We start from the raw sequence: 14,403 nt of genomic DNA, 5'->3' as shown, positions 1-14,403 counted from the left end.
CTCTGTTGTTATCAATGTATGCAGATGATACTGTTCTCTATGTTCGAATGCCCAAAGTCAATCTGGCCCCCTAATTCAAGAAATCGTCTGGTTTGGTGAGTTTTCTGGGCTCCATATTAATTGGCATAAATCAGTTATTTTCCACTTTACGGCTAGCACCACGCCCTGGCAGTGAGAGTTCCCATTGGAATGGGGTGACGACTCGGTTAAATACCTCGGGGTCCATATTCACCTTGACACCGCCTCGATGATCCGCCTTAATTATGGCAGAGCAATTAGCTTGTTAGAATCACAGGTCACGAGGTGGCAACGTCTGCCTCTGTCCATGGCAGGTAGAGTCGCTATTATTAAAATGGTAGTTCTGCCCCAGTTTTTGTACTACTTTAATAATATTCCCATTCCCCTCACCAATGCCTTCTTTTCGCAGCTTCGCTCCATATTGTTACGCCTGGTTTGGGGGGATAAGACGCCCTGGGTCAGTTGGAAGATTCTGACCTTGCCACCGGACAGAAGCGGTATTGGTGTCCCAGATTTTTACTTGAATTATTTGGTGGCGCAGTGTTGTTACGCGTATGCTTGGTTCCACCTGGATGCGCGCATCCCATATTTAAAGCCAGAGGCGGATCTGGTACTCCCGCGGCAGCTTCTTACGCTCCTTCCCTTGGGCTTCCCTCTGGACCCCCGGGATGTTCAGACAGTCTCCACCACGTGCTGGACTTGGAGCAGACTACGCAGACTCTTGGGGCTAGACTTACTATATTCCCCTGCCTTACCCTTGCCTAACTCTTCTCTTCTTCCGATCACCGGGGAAACTTTGGTCAAGCGCACTTTAGAGAAATGTCATGTACACACACTCTGGGACTTGTTCCCTGACTGGCATGCATTTTCAATGACAGAAGAGGCTCGCTTTAGTGAACGTTCATTTATGGACGCATTTATCCTGACTCGGGTACGCTCCGCTCTAAGGGCCGGGTTTCCATCCTTTCTCGTAGCCTCAGTTGAGGTCCCTCCCCTCACTCTGCTGATCAAAAACCCGGATGCGACACATCTGATTTCTAAACTTTATCGGCAGTGCGGAACACTTAGACCCATGGATGACTCCAGGGTTCGGGCGGCTTGGGAGGCTGACTTGGGAGGACCGATCTTAGACGACCAGTGAGATTATTGCTGCAGGGCCACCAGTGGCGTCTCCTTGAACAGCAGACATAAATTACTTCATTTTAAATTCCTTCGCCGGATGTATTTCACTCTCGCCCACTCTCACAGAAGTGACAAGTCCAGACCACACCACTGTCAGAAATGTTCGGCACTCTTTGCTGATTTTGCACACCTTACCTGGACTTGTCCTAAGATCCACCTGTACTGGTTGAGCGTACACTCGACATTAGGAGACATATTATCCATGCAACTCCTTCCTACTCCTGTGATTGCACTTCTAGGCTATGTGGTTAACTTGCCCAGGAAGGTTCGTAGGCTAGCTGCACTGGGTTTCCTCTTGGCCAAACAGGAGATTGCGCTGTTGTGGGGCAGTAGACGCGCCCCCACGCTGCGCTCTTGGTTGAACAGCCTTGTGTTCTGTAATGTAAATTGTGAGGAATTAAGTACTCTACTTTCCAGCTCATCCAGACCAATTGATATTTGGGGCCCATACAGGGACTATATCTCCCGGTGTAAGGCAGCGCAGGACTCTCAGGCGCAGGCCGGCATTACCCCTGAGGGTGTAGGTTAGATCTCTGCAGCCGCTGGGATTGGGTTGCGGGAATACTGCTTGCCTATTATGCGCACTGCACTCTGCTCTTGCCCTTGGATGTGTATATTGTTTTTCTCCACAACACATTATCTTTTGCCAATATTTTCTGTATTTCTTGTTTTTATTTGATATGTCCTGTAGGAGAGTAGGGTCTGCAATCCCATGATCACCCAGATTTTTTGCTTTTGTTTCACTGGTTTACGACTTTCTCTGGCTGTGGGCCTGCCAATCAGACCCACAGCCTGGCTGTTCTCTTTCTAAATTACGACATGTACCCTAGGTGCATTTACCAATTGGTACTGGGCCACCTTATCAGACCCCGTAACGCAGGGCATAGGTGTACCCAGGGCCGCCAGGGGCTGCAGCATGTATTATGCCACCCCTGGCTGGCCTCCTAAATTTGACACAACTGGCTGCATGACAGCTGGGGCAAAGCCGTGTAACCACCCTTTGCTTTAGGTATAGTAGCCCTATATCTAACCGTACAATGGACGCACGAGTTCCTATCAGTCACTCCTATGGCAGGCCTTGACAATCCTGAAGGCAGAGTGCGTGGGCTCGTGTGAACTAGGTTCTGGCCCGAGCCGAGCCCGGTTGCAGCTTGCGGAACAAAGACCCAATGGCTGTTCCATGATAACGCGTACCACATCGGTAACTTCGGTGTCGCGTTATCAAGACATGTCGAGTAAGGTGTCATACGAATCGGGATGCGGCCCCCTCACCAATTTTGGCGGCGAGGTTAGCATTCCGCCCTTCTAGAGGGATACGACATGTACGTAACTGTGAACCCCGGTTAAAGTTAACTAAAGCCTCAGCTCCACAAAATGGATGCTGCCACCACAGACACGAGTCTGACCTCCTGCTGCTGGGAGTCCTTCCAGCGAGGAGCGCTTGGACAAAGGGTTTCCTGTCAAGGGCGGTGTTTGCACCGTCCCAGACAGGGTTTGTGTATTCTGGGTAGGTAGGGCTTTTGCGAGAAGGTGACTGCGGAGTGGCACCCCGGTGCTCACTACGCATCTGCCGGTCAGAACCAGTTCCAGGGGCGCCAGCCCTGGCCTGGGGAAAGTCCGGCAGAGGAGAGGGGTGTAACTACCCCCCTTCCTGGTCCCACCCTTAGGGCAGGACCTAGTCATGTACCCACCCCTTTCTTTAGGATAAAGGCCGGAGCGGGGACCCTTCCAAATTAGATCATCTTTGAATCAAGAACTACTTTCTACGAAAGGACATTCGAGACTCTTCTCAAGATTTCTCCCTTGTGACTAAGGAGTAGTCACCCTGCATCAGCGGGCACCATCTAAGAACTCTGCGGTTTGCTGCAAGTCCTTTCTCAAGGAATCCGACGGCCCAGCTCGACGAGAACCGGCTTCCCTGGCACCTCTGACCTCTACCCACGTCATCAGCTCAGCTGTGATCTGTGGGTGCGACGAGACCTCGAGGGACCGGCCATCATCAAAACCTGTACGCTCTTAACCAGCACGACCATCGAAGTAATTCCCTGGTGAGTGCTCTGGGGTCCGAGAAGCCCCGACCCTGAGCCGCTCCAGCACCGAAGTGCAGTCTCCCAGCATCTCCACGATCTGCGTGGGGCCCTTCTGCTCGCTGCTCAACACGTTGTCCGGTCACTAGCCGCTGGCTTGTGCCCTCCTGTGACGACATCCGACAACCAACGCTGCTGGTCTGGTTGCTCCAGACTGGCCTTTGCTTCTATCTTCGAGAGAAGCACCCCGGACCCTCCTGGTCCCCTCAAGACGCCATTTTAGGCCCACCACGTGGTCCTGAAATCTGCCAAGGCTTGTTGCCCCAATCCTGGGCCCAGCAACGCCGACAGCATCATCCTTCGTGGGACAGCTCGCACCTCCATCCGGGTCGCCGACAACGCCTCCTGGTCCGAGAGACTGCAGAGCCTAGCGTCGCCCACTCACCTAGTCGAGGTGACGGCCAACCGGTGCCCCCCTGGTACCCTCTGACTACTGGCTAGTAGTACGAACTTGGTCCCCTCTGCTTTCAGGTATCAACGATCTCTGATCCAGGCTTGGATCTCTACGAACTATTCATCACTGGTCGCCGGCCAGCAACTCCTTTTCTTCCGGCTCCTGGCTCGTCAGCGAAGACCCCGACGCCTGTAAGACTTGTGCAGCCGCAGCCCTCGTGGCTAGGTAACTCGGCATTTCGGTGCCTGCATAGCCTCTTTACTCTAGGGTCCTGAGTCCCTCGCTTCCGACTTGCCTTATCGGGTCCGCCCGAGACCTCTAAACTTTCCGTGTCCTCGGACACTTGTTTTAATTGTGCACTTGAAGTATTTTCCTAAGAGATTTGGTTTGTGCTTAGTACCCTGTCCTCATAAAGAGTACAGGGCTGTTGTGAATCTTAATAAAAATCCTGTTTATTTTCATAACACTTGTGTGGTGTCCTTTCACTTGGTGTTCAAGGGGTACATATGTGGTAAACAGCTGGCTTAACACGCCCTCTCGAGTCTTTAGCCTTAGACTGCTCGTATCCACGCTACTAGGATAGCTGGTCTATAGGTTGACTTACAACCAATCATCATAAGGGTCGTTTGGAACGATACATAGAGGTCGCTAGAATAGCGAACGCTGCATATCGGGCCAACTTCTCACATGTCCTATCATTCTTTCACAAATACTGATTCATCCAACTGCATTGTATCTTTAATGTCTTGTCTTTTTGTAAAACTGGAAAATAAAGTTTAAAAAAAAAAGTGAAAATCAAAACTACCAAAATGTCATAGAACCAAAATAGTAAAATGTAATTAAAATGTCTCTTATCTCATGCTCAATGCAATAACCGGTCCTGGTGAAGAAAAGGGTAGGGAACCCGTGACATGACCATACTGGGTGGTGGCTCCCTTCCTTTCCTCCTGTGAAAAGAGCAAGTCAAGAGAAACAATCAAAATAATATAACAATATACATCTCATACAGGTAATTAGTAGATATTAATTACTGCAAATACAATGATTAAAACAATTATAAAAGAGCAGTAAAAGGCAATAGATGATAACATTGAAAGATACTAATATTATACATGCTCTAATCTTCATGTAAATGTGTTGCTAACTCTTCATCAAGGTTGTGGCCCCCAGAGAATGTAGTTTCTAGTTCTAGTATCCATGTGTATTCTTTTTTGCTAAGTGCTAGTTCCCTGTTGCCACCTCATTTACCCAGATTTACATGCTCAATGGCAAAAAAATTAAGAAGAGAACTTTTAGATTGGTGCCGTTCCTGGAAAGTCTGGCAATAGGGTAGTGTAGGTCAATGTTGATAATAGCCCTAGGATGTTCTTGGACTAATTTCTTAACCATACAGGTTGTGCTTCCCATATATCTAAGTCTACATTGCCATTCTAAGACATAAATGACAAAGCTGCTGCTGCAGGTTAGAAACTATGTTATATTCCTGTTCTTCCTGCATCTTGAAATATAAAATTCTTTGACCATGTGGCTAGATTTACAAGCATTGCAATGCCCGTAGGGATAAAAACCTTTAAGGTTATGTATGGTAGCTTTGCGGGATTCTGTGATGTCACCCTTGACTAGAATATCTCTCAGACTTCTGCCCTTTCAATAGGTGACCATCGGTCCATCACTCAAATTGGGACCTATGATGTTATCAGTTTTGAGAATGTTCCAGTTATCAGCTAAAATTTTGTGGACTTTTTTGGACTGGTGATTATATGTAGTAATCACTCTGCTGCTTGTTTCATTGATACATTTTTTTCTCAGCATATTCTAGAGACTTTTCTCTGCTGGTATCACATATTTGTTTGACTGCTTTGCTGAGCACCCATTTGGGATACCCACGGTACATGATTTCTTGTTCTTCTTCGTAAGTGTCATCAGTGCTACAGTTCCATTGTGCCCTCAGTAGGTCCCCATATGGAATGCTACATTTCAGGGCATCTAGGTGGCCACTGAGGGCATGAAGGAGACTGTTGCCAGCGGTTTCTTTCCGGGACAGACTCGTTACTATCTTGCCTTCCTTGACTTGGATCTTAGTATCCAGGAACTCAATACAGTTTTTGTTAATATTGTGAGTCAAGACGATATTATAATCGTTATGGTTGAGTTTCTTGACAAAGTTGGTAGCTTCAAGTTCACTACCCTTCCACACAATAAAAAGGCTGTCGATGTACCTCATCCATACTACCACCTTTTCAAATTCAGAACGGAATGCATCCTCATTCTTAATTTCTTCCTCCCATTTGCCTAAGAAGAGGTTCGCGAAGCTCGGTGCAAAGCACGTACCTATTGCCATGCCTCGCACCTGCCCGTAGAGCTCCCCATTAAACATGAAAATGATATTGGTAAGGCACATCAATATCATGTCAGCTAACATGTGGGTATGTTCAAGGTAGCTAATGTTATGTTATGTTACGGTATTTTAATTTATAGCGCACATGGGTACTCACGAGTGTCCCGGCGCGATGCCAACAAGAGGGGAAAGTTGTCCGTTTAAACAAATAGATGTGTTTTCAGATGTTTCTTAAATATCACTGGGTCCTGAATATTATGTAGGGCAAGGGGCATGGCATTCCAGGCAGCAGCCGCCTTCCTTGTCAATGAATTACCACCAAGCCTCTGGTATTTGAATCGAGGAACCAGTTCCAACTGAAGGGACGTGGAGCGCAGCTGTGTGGATGAAACATAAAAAGAAAAATGTTTTTGTAGATATAGTGGTCCAATCCCATGCAGCGCTCTATGAGCTAGGACCAATGATTTGTACTTAACCCTTTCCGTTACGGGAAGCCAATGCAGTGAATGTAGATGATGTCGCACACTGCTTCTAGTAATGTCTCTCTCTCCAAGGAAATACATACAGGCATCAATACCCTGGACGTGATCAATCATGGTGTACAATGAGTTCACGTCCAGAGTAATGTGAGTAAATCCTTCTTCCCAAGTAATACCCTTCACTTTGTTTAGAAAGTCCGTGGTGTCCCTTATATAAGATGGTAACAGAATGACACATTCTCTAAGAAAGTGGTCTACATACTTCAAAATGTTTTCATTTACATTGCCCACTGATGACACTATAAGCCTTCCTGGGCAGACTGTTGGGTGTTTATGAATTTTAGGGGGGAGGTATAGCATGGGTAATTTGGGATAGTCTTTTTTCATGAAACAATATTCCTGCCATGTAATCAGTCCAGACTTTTTTCACTCTGAATGTTTTTCCCATGTGGCAGTGATACTGGCATTGTACATTGTAGTATTACAAGGACAATAGAATCCAGCATCATTCAATTGTCTGTGGGCCTCATAAATATCCATTTGTCTACTCCATATCACTATATTTCCATCTTTATCAGATGGGTGTATAATAATGTTCCTATCTTGAGACAGAGACACAATTATTTTTCTTTGTTGACTTGATAAGTTAAAACTAGTGTTATTTCTGATAGTCTTGTTATGTTTCTGTTTGGTAAATTCCTTTGTAACCACTTCATGAAACGTAACAAATAAGTCATGTGGAAGATTAGGGTAAAATATAGACTTAGGTTTACAGGTAGTGCCTGCTGCTTTATCGATAACCATATTGTTCAAATCACTGAGAGACACTCCTCCGCTATTTTTTATTGATAAGTGTTCAAGTTCATGCATGATCTGTAACATATTGGCGCCACTGGTGTGGAGGTATGATTCCAAGGTGTTTGACACCAAACACAACAGTTTTCTGTGCAGCCATTTTAAATCTATCATTTACCACGAGGTTATAATGCACTTAAGATTTTATGGTATGGCTGCATCACAGAACAACCCCGGAGAATAGATTTCCAAGGCTGCAATGGGGCCCTGCTCATGCATGGGCACCCTCTCACATAAAACCCACCACCCTGCCTTCAGGATTTATAAGGCCTGCCATACGGGTGACTGATAGGTATATATGTGCAGTGATAAGGTAGATATGGTGGACCTATATCTAAGTAAGGAGTGCATGCACCACTTTACACAGGTTGCAGTAGCAGACCTGTTGTGTCAATTTGAGTGGCCTCTCAAGGGTGGCATAATACATGCTGCAGCCCCTGGGAAGCCTCTGGGGTACCTATGCCCTGGGTATATAGCATACCATATACTAGGGACTTATAAGGGTACCCCAGAATCCAATCTGGAGTGTACCTGAAGTACATGCTATCAGTTTATAAGAGAAATCAGCTAGGCTGGGGTCCTGAATAGCAGGATCCCAGCCAGACTAAGTAAAAAACAGTGAAACAGCAGCAAAAAGTGGGCGTAACTGTAAGAAGCAGGTGATACTCTCCTACAGTGTGCATCAGTTTTCATGAGAGAATTGAAACCTTGGTAGTACACATAGAACCCGTGTTCTGGACTGGCGCCCGGGGGTAGCCTTTGATGCCGGCACCACAGGGCTGGACGAGGAACTACTGGAGGACTCAATCACACCTAACACTAGCATCTTGGAGACTTCCTCCTTGATGCTGGCCCTCACTTTATCTGACAACCTGAAAATGTTGTTCTTCACAGGTGGAATGTCTCCAGTGTCTATGTCATGGACATGCAGGTGTTTGAGTTCAGGGGTGAGGGAGAAGAGAGAGGCAAGCTGTCCTAGTAACTGGTAGCAGTCGCTCTGCTGCTCTGGAGTCAGGGTAGGAGAGAGGTTGACACATTCCACTGACCCAACATGCTCCTGGGAAGATAGAAGGTCAAGGAGAGACTCACTCTCCTTTTCCACTCCCTCATCTGTCACCAGGAGCATGCTCACTTTGGACCTCTCAGTGAGGCTTAAAGCTATTCACATGGAGCACTCTTCAAAGGTTCCTAGGGGTCTGGAGATCCACAAAGTAACTTGACATCCCCTTCTGCTCCATTACTTCAGATGGGCCAGTTCAGGGGCCCTGGAGAGCTCTGGGCTTTACTGGCCCATGACTGATACATTCAGACCAGGTTAAAACTACACCAGTGTGGTCTTCTGGTTGCACCAGAGCTTCATGACTTCTTGTCTGGCCTCAAGGTGGGGGGCTTGGCTAACCGTCAAGCATGGCGGACGTGGTCTAGATGGGCTCCGAGCCAGGCCCTGAAATCCTATCTATTACTTTGCCAATGCTCAGCCATCCGCACTTGAAACTAACTGAGGTTGACTCCTGCACCGCTGGGCTTCATAGCGGAAGCGCAAGAAAACTGACCTTTGTGTGGATTCTGGAGAAATCGGGAGCAGAGCCACAGCTGCGGCCTATACCACGAGGACAGAGGACGCTGCGGGATTCTACCCCTGGCTTTGAGGTGTCCCTGGGAGGCCAGAGACAGCGCTGCATACCCATGGGAGCAGATCCAGATAGCCTGGATGGCGATCCGCTCCCAAGATACCCGAATAAGGTGGACCGGCGAGATTGCCAACCATTGCCTGCGGTCCCAAGGTACAGGGCGCATTAGACCCAGGAGCAGTGAATTCAGCATGAGCTGCGGGAGTGACGGAAGCCGAAATTCATGTGCCCGGCACACTGCGCGGTAGCGGAAGAGCCAGTACACGCATAGCATTTCTGTGGTGGCTGCGCCGGAAATGAGGGAAGTGGTCAGCTTCTGTGGTACCTGGTACGTGATGAGTCGTGTTACATGGGTGTTGCAGCAGACCTGAGGCACCAGACGGAGAAGTGGGGCGCCGGGTGTGGGGCGGCCCTGCACTCAATTTTACCTCTCCGACCTGGCCTGCTGTGGAGGAAGCGAGCAGCACTATTGTGGGCTGAGGACTTACCGTGTAGGGACTGGGAAGTAGTGAGATGCATGCGTGCTGTGAGCAAAGATAGCAGTGCTGTGAGTGAGGCCCGATATGCAAGTAGAGATCGTTAGTGCCACGGCAAACAACATTGTACTACAAAGAGGGAGCAAACGGTGTTAGGTTGCTGTAACTCGGCATCAGTATACAACACTGAAACATGGGCCCCTCCCCCAGCTACAGGAACTACAGACACCCATAAAAAAGAATTAGCAAAGTCTATCACAAAAACTGAAATTAGAGCAGCCATTAAAGAACTCCCCTGCAACAAAACACCAGGCTTAGATGGTTTGCCAGTGGAGTTTTATGAGGCATATTCCAATCTACTGGTCCCTCACTTGGAACAACTGTACCGAACAGCAGTGGAAACGGGTTCCCTTCCACTTACCACAATACAGGAGCTAGTTGCATCCCTCCTGAAACCTGTCAGGGACCCCAGGGATATGGCAGGATACTGCCCCCTCTCACTATTGAACACTGACTATAAAATATTGAGTAAGATATTAGCAAACAGAGTTCTCCAGTACAAACCAAAACTAATACACCTGGACCAGTGCGGTTTTGTGCCTGGGCGGAGCACAGCACTCACATCAGTTGGCTGCATCAAGTGCTGACACAGGCGGGGTAGATAATGCAACCATGGGGTGTGTATCCCTGGACCTAAGACAGGCTTTTGACTCTTTACACTGGAGTTTCATGCTGAGAACCCAAACAAGGTTTGTAATTCCGGATGAATATGTAATGGGTCAGCTTATTTTACACAAATCCAACAGTGTGTGCTCGCACTGGGGCTCATATTTCACAACAATACTATGTCGCAAGAGGTACTCGGCAGGGTATCGGTTGATGCCTTGCTCTTTATACTAGCGCTTGAGCCACTGGCCATCAAGCTCCGGGCAGTTGCAGAAGATAAGAGTATTAGAATTGGGACTGACACACATATTACCTCTACCTATGCGGACAACATAATACTCTATGTCAATAATCTTAAAAGTGATCACAACCCTATTCCCACAGTATTCAGCAACTTCCAAGTACTGTCAGGTTTAATCATCAATGCAACCAAATCGTATGCATACTTCTTCACAGATGTAACCCAAGTAAATCCTATAGGCTTTGGGGACTGGACATTTCCAACTGCGGCAATCACTTTGAGATACATCTACAGGGAGCAGGAGGAGACACTCTGTGTGGAGAGGTTATGGCGGTACCTGTGTGGAGGCATCTGACGAGGCGAAGGGTCGCCGAAATGCATAATGCCCAGTGTCCACAATAAAGGCTCTCCAAAGGATTTCCCCGTGTGGCCTCTCACTTCTTCGTAGTGAAGATGTGTTTTCGGATGTTTTACACGCTGGCCAGTAGCGTGTGCTGAGGCTCCGTTCCATTGAAGAGGCCGGAGCATTGCTGGCAAACTGTGTACTTTACCAAGGTTTTGGTAGCTCCGGCCAGCCTCGGACTGCAGAAGCTCGGAATTGGGCGGTCTGACAAGAAGCAGCTCGACATGGTGCGAGGAGCCGGGAATCATGGTATCCTGACTCGCGGCCCGCCGAGCCTATGCATGAGAGGCGGGAACGATCGGGAGCCTGGGGGAGTCATGGGACACCTTTCCCGCAGGAACCAGCCACCGTATCAACAAACACCCTTTTCTCCCCTAGTCAAGTAACACCATCAAGTTACCCCCGTGCATTGCCTTCAACCCAGGTGAACTGTGGGTGATGTAGTCAGGATTCCAAGACTACAGAAGGCGTGCATAAAAACAACAAGGGGCGGAGCTCCCCGACCATTGAGGGAGCAGGAGGAGACACTCTGTGTGGAGAGGTTATGGCGGTACCTGTGTGGAGGCATCTGACGAGGCGAAGGGTCGCCGAAATGCATAATGCCCAGTGTCCACAATAAAGGCTCTCCAAAGGATTTCCCCGTGTGGCCTCTCACTTCTTCGTAGTGAAGATGTGTTTTCGGATGTTTTACACGCTGGCCAGTAGCGTGTGCTGAGGCTCCGTTCCATTGAAGAGGCCGGAGCATTGCTGGCAACAACTGTGTACTTTACCAAGGTTTTGGTAGCTCCGGCCAGCCTCGGACTGCAGAAGCTCGGAATTGGGCGGTCTGACAAGAAGCAGCTCGACATGGTGCGAGGAGCCGGGAATCATGGTATCCTGACTCGCGGCCCGCCGAGCCTATGCATGAGAGGCGGGAACGATCGGGAGCCTGGGGGAGTCATGGGACACCTTTCCCGCAGGAACCAGCCACCGTATCAACAAACACCCTTTTCTCCCCTAGTCAAGTAACACCATCAAGTTACCCCCGTGCATTGCCTTCAACCCAGGTGAACTGTGGGTGATGTAGTCAGGATTCCAAGACTACAGAAGGCGTGCATAAAAACAACAAGGGGCGGAGCTCCCCGACCATTCAGGGAGCAGGAGGAGACACTCTGTGTGGAGAGGTTATGGCGGTACCTGTGTGGAGGCATCTGACGAGGCGAAGGGTCGCCGAAATGCATAATGCCCAGTGTCCACAATAAAGGCTCTCCAAAGGATTTCCCCGTGTGGCCTCTCACTTCTTCGTAGTGAAGATGTGTTTTCGGATATATATATATATATATATATATATATATATATATATATATATATATATATATATATATATATATATATATATATATATATATATATATATATATATATATATATACATACATATATATACATACATATATATGTATATATATATATATATATATATATATATATATATATATATATATATATATATATATATATATATATATATATATATATATATATATCCATACTATTCAGCGAAAGTCATGCCGGCGCCTTCTCAGTTCGTGGCGGGCCTCGACGGGGTATCGCCACTCCCCTTGTAAACCCAAACAAATTATAGTCTTTTCTTTCACAGACAGAGAGTCGAGGCCCAGATAGCTTTTCAAGTGTTTTTAATCTGCAACACTAACACTCAACGCGTTTCGCAGCTTCTGCCGCTTTCTCACGAGTGAATAGCAGTGTGAAATAATAAAGTTTTATACAATAACAAAAAACAATTAATCATGTGACTTTTCCAAGTGAAAGTGAAAACATACTATTATCTCATTTTACCTTCTTTTGCACATTTCGTCATGGGTTGTCAGGAATAAACTAAATAAACAGGAGATCATTTTTAGTTAAAGTATGCTTGTGAAACATATTCAACCATTTTCAGATGAATCAGCAGTGCGTTTTCTAGACATTCGGTCCGCTTTTCTCTCACGGACTACCATACCCATAAGTCAGTATTTCTGAATTGGAACGAGTAATCGCTATTCCTGAATTACTTCATTCAGGTTCACAATCCTAGAAGTTAGGCAATACAATAACGCAGCACCTCTAATGGTGGTTTAAGGCGGATGAAGTGTTCGGCATTACATTAACTCATGAATGCAATCAATCAGTTCATTACGCGCACAATCCTGCTGCACTGATCCTGTTTCTCAGTGGTTTAGCTATTTATGCATCGAGCCCCAGTGGGCGTAATCCGCTTGAATGCTGCTGCGTGCTGACAGTCCCCACTAGTGAGTAACAAAAGTTGATCACTCACTAATAGTGTAGTGTCCTCTTGCATAGGGCCCCAGTGGGCATTTTCCATATGTACTGCTCATTCAAAATACTGCTTGAATCATTTCAAGATCTGCGAGTGACTTTCATTCCATTCATGCCTTTGATTCACCCAATGTGACCTGTAAAATGGAAAAGTATATTCATTAAAACATATTCTCAGTTATCGTACGTGCATTAAAACAAACATGATTCTTAGAATACTCTGCAGGCTTTAGCATTCAACGTTAGTTTGAGCTAGACGCTTGCTACTTTCCTAAGTGAGATGCTAGTCCTTCATCAATATTATGTCCTTGGGGGGTCAATGTCTGGAATCCAATTATAAATCTGGATTCAAGTCTACGTAGCTCTTTCGTCCTGTCTCCTCCTCTCTCTCTTTTAGGAACATAATCCAACACCACAAATGACAAAAGATTCGTGTTTTGGTTATGTTCACTGAAAAAGTGACGGGCAATGGGATATTGTTGATCATGATGGTTAATGGCCCTTAAGTGTTCTAGTACTCTTTTCTTGGCCTTGTGGATCGTGCTCCCTATGTAGAATAACTCACATGGGCATTTGAGTGCATACACTGCATATTCAGTTTCGCATGATGTATGCTTCAAAATTATATATATATGGAAGAAAAGGTTGCCACCTAGGTGGGAATGCACTTACAGGTAGGAATTAATGCCAGCGCAAGGGCCCGAGCTGCGAACAGAGTCCCTTTCCTGCCAGACGCGTTTCGGGCCAACGCCCTCTTCAGTGGCAGCACATGTGACATGACGGCAGCTGCAGGCACCAGTAAATACCCTCAGTGATTATGCACAGGTGTGAAACCTGAAGCAATGCTTTCTGGGACTGGTATTTCGATAAAACCCAAGTGGGTCGCCGCCGCCATTCGCATGCAAAAAAAGTTTTAAAGGGATTGCCAATGTCCCCGCAAGCACCCCGCAAGTAAAGGCACCTCCTGTACCACAAAAAGCTGCCCAAATGAGGCAGCCGTGGACCCGCAGTTTGTCCGCGGATGTGCAAACCCGCGACCGTGGCCGGCCGCTAACAAATGGAAGAAAAGGTTGCCACCTAGGTGGGAATGCACTTACAGGTAGGAATTAATGCCAGCGCAAGGGCGCGAGCTGCGAACAGAGTCCCTTTCCTGCCAGACGTGTTTCGGGCCAACGCCCTCTTCAGTGGCAGCACATGTGACATGACGGCAGCTGCAGGCACCAGTAAATACCCTCAGTGATTATGCACAGGTGTGAAACCTGAAGCAATGCTTTCTGGGACTGGTGGTTCGATAAAACCCAAGTGGGTCGCCGCCGC

Source organism: Lissotriton vulgaris, chromosome 10, assembly GCF_964263255.1.
Source record: "Lissotriton vulgaris chromosome 10, aLisVul1.2, whole genome shotgun sequence".
NCBI classification, from domain to species: Eukaryota; Metazoa; Chordata; class Amphibia; order Caudata; family Salamandridae; genus Lissotriton; species Lissotriton vulgaris.
This window is presented reverse-complemented; position numbering follows the sequence as displayed.